Genomic DNA, 11,900 nt, shown 5'->3' on the forward strand with positions numbered 1-11,900 from the left:
CGTTTTTTTCATAGGAGGAGAACATCCTTTTCTCCCCTGTCATGTGGTTTGTGCATCCGCTATCAATTATCCAACTTGAGCCCCCGGATGCATTAACCTGCAAAACAATTTAGGCCTTGTTCTTAGGTACCCAAACGGTCTTGGGTCCTTTCACATTAGAAACAAGCACCTTGGGTACCCAAACACAAGTCTTGGAGCCCTTGTGTTTGCCCCCAACGTATTTGGCAACTATTTTGCCTGATTTGTTAGTTAAAACATAAGAAGCATCAACAGTCTTAAATGAAATGTTAGACTCATTTGATGCAGTAGGAGTTTTCTTTTTAGGCATTTTAACATGGGTAGAATGCCTAGAGCTAGATGCCTCATTCTTATACATAAAAGCATGGTGAGAAACAGAATGACACTTCTTTGCATGAATTCTCCTAATTTTGTGTTCGGGATAATTAGCAGGATATAAAATATAGCCCTTATTATCCTAAACCATGGGATCCTTGCCCTTAACAAAATTAGACAATCTTTTAGGGGCATTAAGCTTGACATTGCTTCCCTGTTGGAAACCAATGCCATCCTTAATTCTAGGGCGTCTCCCATTATAGAGCATGCTTCTAGCAAATTTAAACTTTTCATTTTCAATTTCATGCTCATTAATTTTAGCAGTTAATTGAGCTATATGATCATTTTGTTGTTTAATTAAAGCAAGGTGATCATGAATAGCATCAATGTTAAGATCTCTACATCTAGTACAAATAGTAACATGATCAACACTAGATGTAGAGGGTTTGCAAGCATTTAATTCTTTTATCTTAGCATGTAATATGGCATTCTCATCTCTAAGATAGGAAATAAAATCATTGCAAACATTTAAATCTTTAGCCTTGGAAATTAAACTAGCATTTTCAGTTTTAAGGCTAGAAATTGATTCATTCGATTTGTCAATCTTAGCAATTAAACTAGCATTTTCATTTCTAAGATTGGTAATTGAATCATGGTACATGCTAAGCTCCTTAGTTAAGTTTTCATTTTTATCTACTTCCTGAGCATAAGCATTCTTTACCTTAACATGCTTTTTATTTTCCTTAATAAGGAATTCCTCTTGGCTATCCAAGAGTTCATCCTTCTCATGAATGGCACCTATCAATTCATTTAACTTTTCCTTTTGTTGCATGTTAAGGTTGGCAAAAAGTGTAAGCAAATCATCTTCATCATCACTAGATCTACCCTCATCACTAGATGTAGTATACTTAGGGGCGGTTCTAGTTTGTACCTTCTTCTTTTTGTCGTCCTTTGCCATGAGGCACTTGTGGCCGACATTGGGGAAGAGGAGGCCCTTATTAACGACAATGTTCGTGGCATCCTCGTCGGAGGAGGAGTTGGTGGAGCTCTCGTCGGAGTCCCATTCCCGACATACGTGGGCATCGCTACCCTTCTTCTTGTAGTACCTCTTCTTCTCCTTCTTCTTCCCCCTCTTGTCGTTGTCCCTGTCACTATCACTAGACATAGGGCATTTAGCGATAAAATGACCGGGCTTACCACATTTGTAGCACACCCTCTTGGAGTGGGGTTTGTAATCCTTCCCCCTTCTTTGCTTGAGGATTTGATGGAAGCTCTTGATGATGAGCGCTATCTCCTCATTGTTGAGCTTGGAGGCGTCAATGGGGAGCCTACTTGATGTAGACTCTTCTTTCTTCTCTTCTGTCGCCTTGAATGCGACGGGTTGCACCTCGGGTGTGGAGGTGTCGCCTTGCTCCAAGTCGATGATATGTTTGGAGCCTTTGATCATTAGTTCAAAGCTCACAAACTTCCCAATTACCTCCTCGGGAGACATTAGCTTATATCTAGGATCACCACGTATTAATTGAACTTGAGTAGGATTATGAAATACGAGGGATCTAAGAATAACCTTGACCATTTCATGGTCATCCCATTTTGTGCTCCCGAGGTTGCGCACTTGGTTGACCAAGGTCTTGAGCCGGTTGTACATCGCTTGTGGCTCCTCTCCTTGGTGAAGGACGAATCGACCGAGCTCCCCCTCGATCGTCTCCCGCTTGGTGATCTTGGTCACCTCATCCCCTTCGTGCGCGGTCTTTAGGTCATCCCAAATCTCTTTGGTGCTTTTTAACCCTTGCACTTTATTATACTCCTCTTGACATAGAGAGGCGAGGAGTATAGTAGTGGCTTGGGAGTTAAAGTGCTGGATTTGGGCGACCTCGTCCGTGTCGTATCCCTCATCCCCTACGGTAGGTACATGCGCTCCAAACTCAACAATGTCCCATATACTTGCGTGGAGTGAGGTTAGGTGATGCCTCATTTTATCACTCCACATACAATAATCTTCACCATCAAAATATGGTGGTTTACCTAATGGAACGGAAAGTAAAGGAGCACGTTTAGAAATGCGGGGATAGCGTAGGGGATCTTACTAAACTTCTTGCGCTCATGGCGCCTAGAAGTGACGGACGCGGCGTCGGAGCCGGATGTGGAGGGCAATGAAGAATCAGTCTCGTAGTAGACCACTTTCTTCATCTTCTTCTTGTTGTCGCCACACCGACGCGACTTAACGTGGGGAGGTGATTCCTCCCTTTCTTTGGCGCCGGACTCCCTTGATAGAGCCTTCCCGTGGCTTGTGGCCTTTTCGCCGGTTTCCATCTCCCTCTTGGTGGATCCTCCCGACATCAGTTCGAGTGGTTAGACTCTAAATGAAGTACCGGGCTCTGATACCAATTGAAAGTCACCTAGAGGGGGGGGGGTGGATAGGCGGAATCTGAAAATTATAAACTTAAACACACACTACAAGCCGGGGTTAGCATTAGAACGAATATCAAGTCCGGGAGAGAGGGGAAAAACAAATCAACCAAGAAGTAAAGCGGATGAACACAGTGATTTGTTTTACCGAGGTTCGGTTCTAAAGAACCTAGACCCTGTTGGGGTGGTCACAAAGACCGGGTCTCTTTCGACCCTTTCCCTCTCTCAAACGGTCACTTAGACCGAGTGAGCTTTCTTCCTTGATTTCTCGGGTGACTTAGACCCTGCAAGGACCACCACATGATTGGTGTCTCTTGCTTTGCTTACAAGGCTTTGAGAATAAGAATGAGAGAAGGAAGAAAGCCAACCAAGCAACAAGAGCAACAAAGAAACACAAGAACGATCCTCTCACAAGTCCCAAAGCACTAGAATTGAATTGGAGACTTTGATTGGATCGTAGGCTTTGATTTGTGTCTTGGAGTGTTGCACTTTGCTCTTGTATTGAATGAAGTGAGTTGAATGCTTGGATGGTTGGAGTGGATGTGGTTGAGGGGTATTTATAGCCCTCAACCACCAAACAACCGTTGGGGTTGGGCTGCTGTCGATGGGTGCACCAGACAGTCCGGTGCGCCACCGGACAGTCCGGTGCGCCACCGGACACTGTCCGATGCGCCAGCCATGTCACCCAACCGTTAGGGTTTGGACGCAGTCAACCGTTGGAGCTTAGTCTTCTTGTGGCACCGAACATGCACTGTTCACTGTCCGGTGCGCCTCTGACGACTGCTCTGACTTCTGCGCGCATTGTTCTTCACTGTTCATGTAGTCAGCGGCTTTTTGCAGTCGACCGTTGCACGAAGGAGTCGTTGCTCCGCTGGTGCACCGGACAGTCCGGTGGCACACCGGATAGTCCGATGAATTTTAGCGGAGCACGCCCAGAGAAACCCGAGGGTGGCGAGTTTGGAGTTGTACGGTCCTGGCACTCCGGACACTGTCCGGTGCGCCAGATCAGGGCACCCTTGGTTTCTTTGCTCCTTTCTTTTTGAACCCTTTCTTCAATCTTTTATTGGTTTGTGTTGAACCTTTATGCACCTGTAGAATATATAATCTAGAGCAAACTAGTTAGTCCAATTATTTGTGTTGGGCATTCAATCACCAAAATTATTTATGGGAAAAGGTTAAACCCTATTTCCCTTTCAAATTCCTAGCACATAAGACGAGGATGGATGTCGAATAACATCACAATTAACTCGTGGTTAGCTAGGGAATTCAAATCCAATGATGGTAATGGAGACTCGAGGAAACATCAGTGAAGGTTATCAACAAATGTTGACTTCACGATGAACCGATTTCATCGAGCGCTAGCCTGACTCCGACTAATCACACGTGTTGGAAAATACACGTGAGGCGATCGTGGCATGACTAGAGCGATGATTAGGTGGTTATCAGTCGACTTAACTTGATTTTTGTAAGTACTTTCTTAGGATGGGTTAAACTAAAGTGAGTTTAGACAATTCGATAAAACGATCTCTAAACTCAATCTTGGTTCACAAAGTAATTAGAAGTTAGTAAAACCAACTTGTTGAACTACTTTTGACATTGAGAAAATATTCTTATTATCCATCGGCAATCCAAGGTTGAGAGTTCACATTTGCTAGCAAAAGGTCATGCATTTGGGTAGAAATCCATTTGGTCAGGTTGTTCATTTGTTTCTTCATGCGAGATGAACTGACTTGGTTCGGGAATACATGGATTAAATAAAAAAGCGAATGAACAAACTCCTGCATCTTAGTAGCAGGGAAAGCCAATCTCCATTTTGAGAACTACTCAGTTTTCTCTCAATATAAAAAACTTCAAGGCTTCACCTTTACAACAAAGCATGCCAAGGGAACTTTTATACGTGCAGTCGCTACCAAAGTCAAGGGAAAAGAGACCACACAAATGGATTGAACAAGGATGTCAATATACAACAGATACTCCACCTATAAGAATAATTACAAGTAGAGAGACAAATAGATCATGGCTTGATGAGATGAACAAGGCATGGCGATAACCTAAATTGGTTGATGAAAGGAGTAGAATGGGAGACTGTTAATTCAGCCCCAAGCATATTTCTATGCCCATCGTAGAGATCACAAGGTCAAAGATTAGTATCTGATCAGATACGGAGGGGAAACAATCATAAGATTAAGTTGGTATGCCTTCGATAGATATGAGGAAACCAAAGGCATCGAATTAAAGAAAATAATCAGACATGTCTTTCTTGGATTAGGTCGATAAAGCGACAATGCAATCTTCAAGAACAGGCAAACTGGATAAGGTACATCAGCTTGTGCCAATCGAACAAGGGCATGATCTAGGATGGAAATATGACAACCAAAACATCACAGATTAAATAGCAAGAACACGGACTCGAGATCCTAGCTTTAAGCCCATGCACATCTTGCGTTAGATAAAGAAATTATCCAAACACCCATTTGCATGAGTTTAGTCATGGAGGGATAACTACAAATTCAAATTCGGGTCATGGTTTACTAAATAAGAACATGGCCTAGTTCTGGGTTTAGGCAAACAGGTCACAAACATTCTATCGACACATCAATACAAGAGCAAACACAATTAACACCTAAGGAAACGTAGAATAACTATTTCACTGAAGTTCATAATACAACATTACACCACATTATCTACAATCACCGGCTACTGGAATAAGGATGAGAGAAGCATTTTGGGGCACAGGGGACAAACACGATGCAACAATCAATATGCATGCTCGTCCTATTCGTCCTCACAAGTTTTGCCAACATACTGTGGCAATATCGTTCTATATCAGTGGCATACGTACGACACTCTCGATATTTTGCTAATCATCAGCTACACATACGTTTTCGAGGTTAGTGTACCTACAGAAAATTCCATCACAGCCCAATTCCCAACGATGCAATTCACACATGACAGTTTATCACGATTTATACTCCATATTTCTATATGGAGGCCAGCTCTTCATTAAGCACCGAGCCATGCATAGGCGCCGCTGCCACACTTTAACCATAGGGCAGCTCATTATGGTAACTCACCTTCTTACCTGAGCGTAGGTGCGTCGTTACAAGTACATTACACTTCTCAGTATTCCCATGTCTGTATACCCATACACATCCATGGGGTACTGAATCCTGGAAAAATAATTACCCCACATCGTAGCTTTCGTATATACATATGTAGAACATGTATATAGTCAAGCGCCACAATTAAGCACTCCCCTAGACCGACGTTTGTTCGGTCATGCTCTCACATCTCGCCTTACCTTGAGCGTCGATCCATTCAAAACTGAATGGCCTCAAAATAACATTATACATGTATGCAATATCACCCTAGTCGTGGGTTAGTGTTTTGAACTAAGCCACCTGATAGTCCTTAGTTTAGGGCTTAATAGAGGATGTCGCTAGCATTATAGTTTTTTTAAATCTGTTTTTCAAAACCCAACAATGTGTTTAGTTGAAAATAGGTTTTCCAAAACCAAAACTTTATTTTGAAAATGCGTAAGTGACTGTATTATACTTAATCTTGCTCCGATACCAGCTGTGGTAGAACCTCCTAAGTTATTGGGCCCACATGCACCTGCCCTTGTCTCAAAGACCTCAGACGACTATGCATGTGCACCAGATAACTTAATAGGATCCGTCCGAGTGCCCCAAGGAACCCAGATAAACCACATACAACCAGGATCGCAAGATTAAGTAAACACAAAGCACACACCAACATTTTGAAGCGGAATTTCTTTATTACAAAAGTTACAAGTTACAACAAATTTACGTTATGTTTATCAGAGTGATTACAAAAGTGATTCAAAGAAATAAACTTTGAAATGTTATAAATTATTTATACTTTTTAAATATATGCTATCTCAATGACAATCCTCAATAAGAAGTATAGGAGAGGTACTTAGACTTACAAGAAGGCCGTGCCCACCGGCACTTAACACCATCCACAACAGCATAATTCTAGTACCTGCAACAACATGGGTTCGAAAACCCTGAGTACGAAGTGTACTTTCGCAAGTCTTACCCGTCTAAGGAAAAAGACTCTCAAGGATATGTTGGCTGATTAGGAATCAAGGTAAGGCTGAGCAATAATCAAGGACTCATTTTGCAGAAACGCCTACTAATAGTGGATCCTTAAGCCATCTTTTAATTATCAAGTTAAGTTCTTACCTGATTCTAAATTTGCCTAATCTTGATCATTCACTTGTCCTGATCTAGCTTTATTTTAGCCAATTCATATTTCACTTATCAACTACGATGAGTGGTCAGTGAGTTGAGTCTCCATAACCGAGGAGCAAGGACGACTCGAATCAATTATACCCAGATGGGGATCCCTAACCACACGACATATGTAGCACTTAACCCTTGCATATGTCAACCGTTCCCACAGATCCTCCACAACGTGAACCGATACGAGCTACCCGGGAGCACAGTACTCCTCCGTCTAGCCTCTAGCCAGGAGGGTACACGCTACTCCCACCATCTCCCACGCGCAGTGCGTGGTTGTCTTTACACGTATGGAATAGCCGGGTTCAGGCTTACCAGACCATGTGGCTAGTTGCCAAGTCTCTCCTCATCAGGCCTACATCGAATGGTCCTTAAGCGACTCAGATGGAGACACTACACCGAGACTCCCTTCTCGTGCAAGTCACCCGCCCAGTCTCGTCTTTATTATTTCAAACCCAAAGTTTGGTACCTGGCAGAGGTATATCTTTTCAGATGTTGAACCCATCAAGGCCTTTGATGGATTCACCATCATAAGTATTTTCTTTGTAAAAATTCCCAACCAATATGAAGCATCACTTTTGTTTTAAAACAAAACATTTTGTTTTTCTAGAGCAAGGCTAAGCATCATAAAAATTCTTTTCATAAAAGGGTATCAAGGAAGGGTAATCAATTTTCCAAGAAAGGAAATGCATCAATTGTTTAGCACACAACTCCTATCACCTAATGCATCAAACAAGATGATAAAGATTTTAAAACACAAGGAAAGGGATAATGCATTGGGGCTTGCCTGGAATAACACTAGGTTTGTGTTGTTAGACGACGTCCGCTTGATGACCATTTTTTGTCTTGGCACTCGTTCAGATTATCCATCTTCAGGTTGGTCCGACTGACGACATCATCTTGCGGAGATGTCCAATCTCTGCATTATCAAAGGGTCGACTTGGGTCGTCTTCCGCATCACGTGACTAATTAACGTACCTAAATGAAATGCATAATGCACATGTATGAACATAAGGACTAGAACGATAATAAAAATGCTACATGGTAGAGAATTAAACACTTAAAAGTGAGGCACAGTACACCACTCATAAGAGAACACTGGTTATCGACATACGACCAAGCACAATAATCACGAAATAATAAACTATACACACTAACTACAGCACTCGTGTTTCTCCTGTTTAATCAGATCTAATTCTATTATGAAGCAAGAATAAATTATAAACACACACTATCATCCTTAGTTACAATATGTCATCAGAAGTCTAATAAAATTAGACTCACCATTATTGAAAGCCGAAGTCTTAAAATCAGCATATGAACAATCTAATTACCCTTTTAAATCACATTTCTCAATTATCTTGAATTCCACACTAATTAAACAGGACATCACACCACTCGATCTAGCGGGTCGAACATTATAAAACAAAATATAATCCTATGAGAGCATTTTTTTTTCAACTAAAGATTTAAGATATTGATGTATACCTTTTCATCATGAAATTCTCAAATTTTATCCTAAATGAATATGTCGATGCCATTCACTGTTACTCGAGGTAATTTGCACATCCCTTATGACATTGAACTAAACACCAAACCTAGAATAAACTAACTAATTAAGCAGGGCATCGACGACCTCAATTAACCAAATCGACATAATAACACTAGAAAATCTATCAACTAGCCGATAGAAATACTAAACCTATCTTTTACGTCATCAGCTCGCCTAAACATCTCATATATGTCTATCAATACAACCACACTTGACATCTACACATAACCATGCCCACTCCGTATAATCGACAACCTCAACCTAACATATACATCAAATAATTAATGTTGATTTGCCAATCGTGTTTGCGACTAAATCGATACTGACAATTACGATATCTACTCACTATGCTCATCAGTCCAACTAATAGGAATAATAATTTAACTTACCAAGATGAGATCGATCTGAAATCACAAGAACGACGACAGTTGATGGCACATATTAGCAAAAGAGCCGGAGACAATGATATTCGCGGCTACAAGGCGAGGCTGAGTCCGTTGCGAAGGAACAGCCCGCAGCCAGAGCACCCATGCGACGAACAGGACAATGCCGAGGAATCAACAACGAGCACCATCACGGGGCGAGACGCCGGGGTCAAACACGGGGTCGATTGATTCTTCAATTTCTTGTTAGGCATTTCATCAAGCAACTAGCAACCGACACAACCAAACTTCATTGTCTAAGCATGATGGAGTGTGTTGTGGAACTCGACGTACTGAGCTTCCAAGGTGGGCAACCACTGAGATCCTGGCGAGGCCATGCGTAGGGGAGCCGAGCGCAGAGGCGCTGGGTGAGCATGGATGGCGAAGCATGGTGCGACCGAGGAGAGCGTTGGGGGAAAAGGCGCTAGTCGGACCAGGGGGCAAGCTCACCGGCGTCCATGGCCATGAACCATAAGCAAACCTCCAACATTCAACTAGTCTCTCCATAACCAGCAAGGACCCTTCCTTCTGCCTCCAGGCGTTGCGTAGAGGCGAAACAGCCCAAGGTATCTGCGAGCACGGAGGCGCTTGAACATCGACGCAAAGAGAGAAAACCAGAGCGCGAAGGGGCACACGCCCATGGATGGAGAGGAGCAGGGGTGTGGCCATCGGGGCGAGCTACTGAGGCCGGACGCAAAGCAGGGGACGACTGCGCGCGATGCTGGGCGAGCTGAAGAAGGGAGTAGGGGCGCTGGAATCCGGGCTGGGCGCCATGGGCGAGCAGCAGGAGGGCGGCCGGCGCTGGGGCTGGGAAACAGGGAGCAGGAAGCAGGGAGGGCGCTCGGCCATGGCTAGCGAAGGCTTGACGACACAGCAGCGAAGCAGGGAGCTTGGACCAGGTGCGCGCGCGAGAAGAAGCGAGAAGAGGAGGAGATGGGAGGAGTTTGGCTGCCAGCAGGGGAGGGCGCGGCGTAGAGGCGAGCTTGAGGGAGAGAGGGCGAGCTGCTCGGCTGCTTCTTTCCCAGTTCGCCGCGACCGACTCCAAATGCTCCATCTAGGCACGAGTGAGGACCGGCGGTGGGTGCGACAGGCAAGGCTCGACCAGGGATGGAGCTCGGCTGGGCACGACCATGGAGAGAGGAGCGGAGGAGCGCGCTGGGAGACGAGGGAGAGAGAGACACAACGGGGCTTGCTGGGAGTAGGCTTCCGTCGGCGGGGAGATGAAGGCACGAAGAGGATAGAGTTGAAGAAAAATATCCCATCAGAGGGCGGCGTCGAGATGAGGATCGACTGGATATATTTTTTTTCATTTCTCCAAACAGAATTACAATTATAATCCTTGGTTCTGGACTTAAGGTTTGCGAGACAAATAATGGATTGGACCTAAAATTTATCAGCTACAATATTTAGACAATGCTAGATTTAGTGAAAACCCCGGAGTCAGTTGAATTCGCACCTGATATTTCTATTCAAAGATCTAGATCGAGACAAGAAACACATAGATCGAACCTATTGGGGGCCTTCATCTTCTGAAGGTCCTCAAAAACATGATTTAACAATGTTTCCCAAGTGTAATATATGAACAGGTACCTTCAGACTCGAGTTAAAACCATATACGATGTGAAAAGCATGGTCGAGACGAAGGCTGATGTCGCTCCGAAGCTACATGCAAGGGAGCTTCAGCCCAATGGCGGTAAAAGGAACCGACTTAAAGGGGAAATAGCTATCTAGTCCTCGTTGGGTTGTCCATAAGTCAATAGTAAATATGAAGGGCATGAATGTAAATTTACACAGGCTGCGCCCTGTGTCTATAAATAGATGAACATTACCCCCGTACTGTTCACACTGACTTGTATTCGCTTATGCGTCACACTTGGATTTTTTGCCTTCTCTCAAGCCGGAGGTATAAATGTAATTCAATATTGTTCTTATTCATCCATGGTGTTATAATAAAGATACATTAACAATGTCATATGATTATTCATGTTATTCCTCATGTTTCATATGCTTCGTCTTTCATTAATATATACTGCGATGATGGTGTGTCCTTCATGACCTTCGTCCGAAGATTGTTATATCCTAAGGGAAATAATGCTTCAAAGGAAGAAGGGCATTAACCATTAACCTCTTTATGTGTTGCCTTGTTCTTAATTCATAGCATTTGAGAACAAGTCGCCAACATTGGCACCCACCTCCGGTGTACTCACTTCAACAACCTTCGGCAAAGCACTGACCTTCGTCATGCCGCCGAAGAAGATAACAGCACCAAGGGCTGCTGCACTGCAGCCACTGGACACAAACCAGGAGACTCTCTCTCTCCGAGAGGCTCGAAGCCAGAAGAGAAAGGCCACCAGTCCAACATTCCTGGAGGAGGAGTTGGACCAAGAGATCAGGGACATGGAAATCATCCATCATCAAGTGCAAAGGAAAAAGGAGAAGATGGCTCGACTGGCCAATCTTCAAAGGAAGATCGATGAAGCTACTGAGGAAGTGCGTCAACTTGCTCAGGATGACCAAGACCGAAGGCCCCAACACAGGGAGCTTGTCAAGAGGGCTTATTCAACTAAGATGGATGGTATGATGATTTTAATCATGATACCTTTACTTTTGATGATGCTTCTCCCATGGCAGCAGAATTGCAGGCTATCCCATGGCCACAATCCTACAAGCCACCCCAGCTACCCATGTATGATGGGCACTCGGACCTAAAGCAATTTTTGATGAGCTATAAGGCAACAATATCCTCATATGGAGGCAATGCAGCTGTCATGGCAAAGTCCTTCGTCATGGCAGTCCAGAACGTAGCCCAGACATGGTATTCTTCTCTTCGGCCAGGGACAATCACGTCGTGGCAGAAGCTCAAGGACATGCTGGTTACTAGTTTCCAAGGTTTTCAAACGAAGCCAGTCACAGCTCAAG

The sequence above is a fragment of the Zea mays genome, chromosome 4, assembly GCF_902167145.1.
Source record: "Zea mays cultivar B73 chromosome 4, Zm-B73-REFERENCE-NAM-5.0, whole genome shotgun sequence".
Classification (NCBI taxonomy): Eukaryota; Viridiplantae; Streptophyta; class Magnoliopsida; order Poales; family Poaceae; genus Zea; species Zea mays.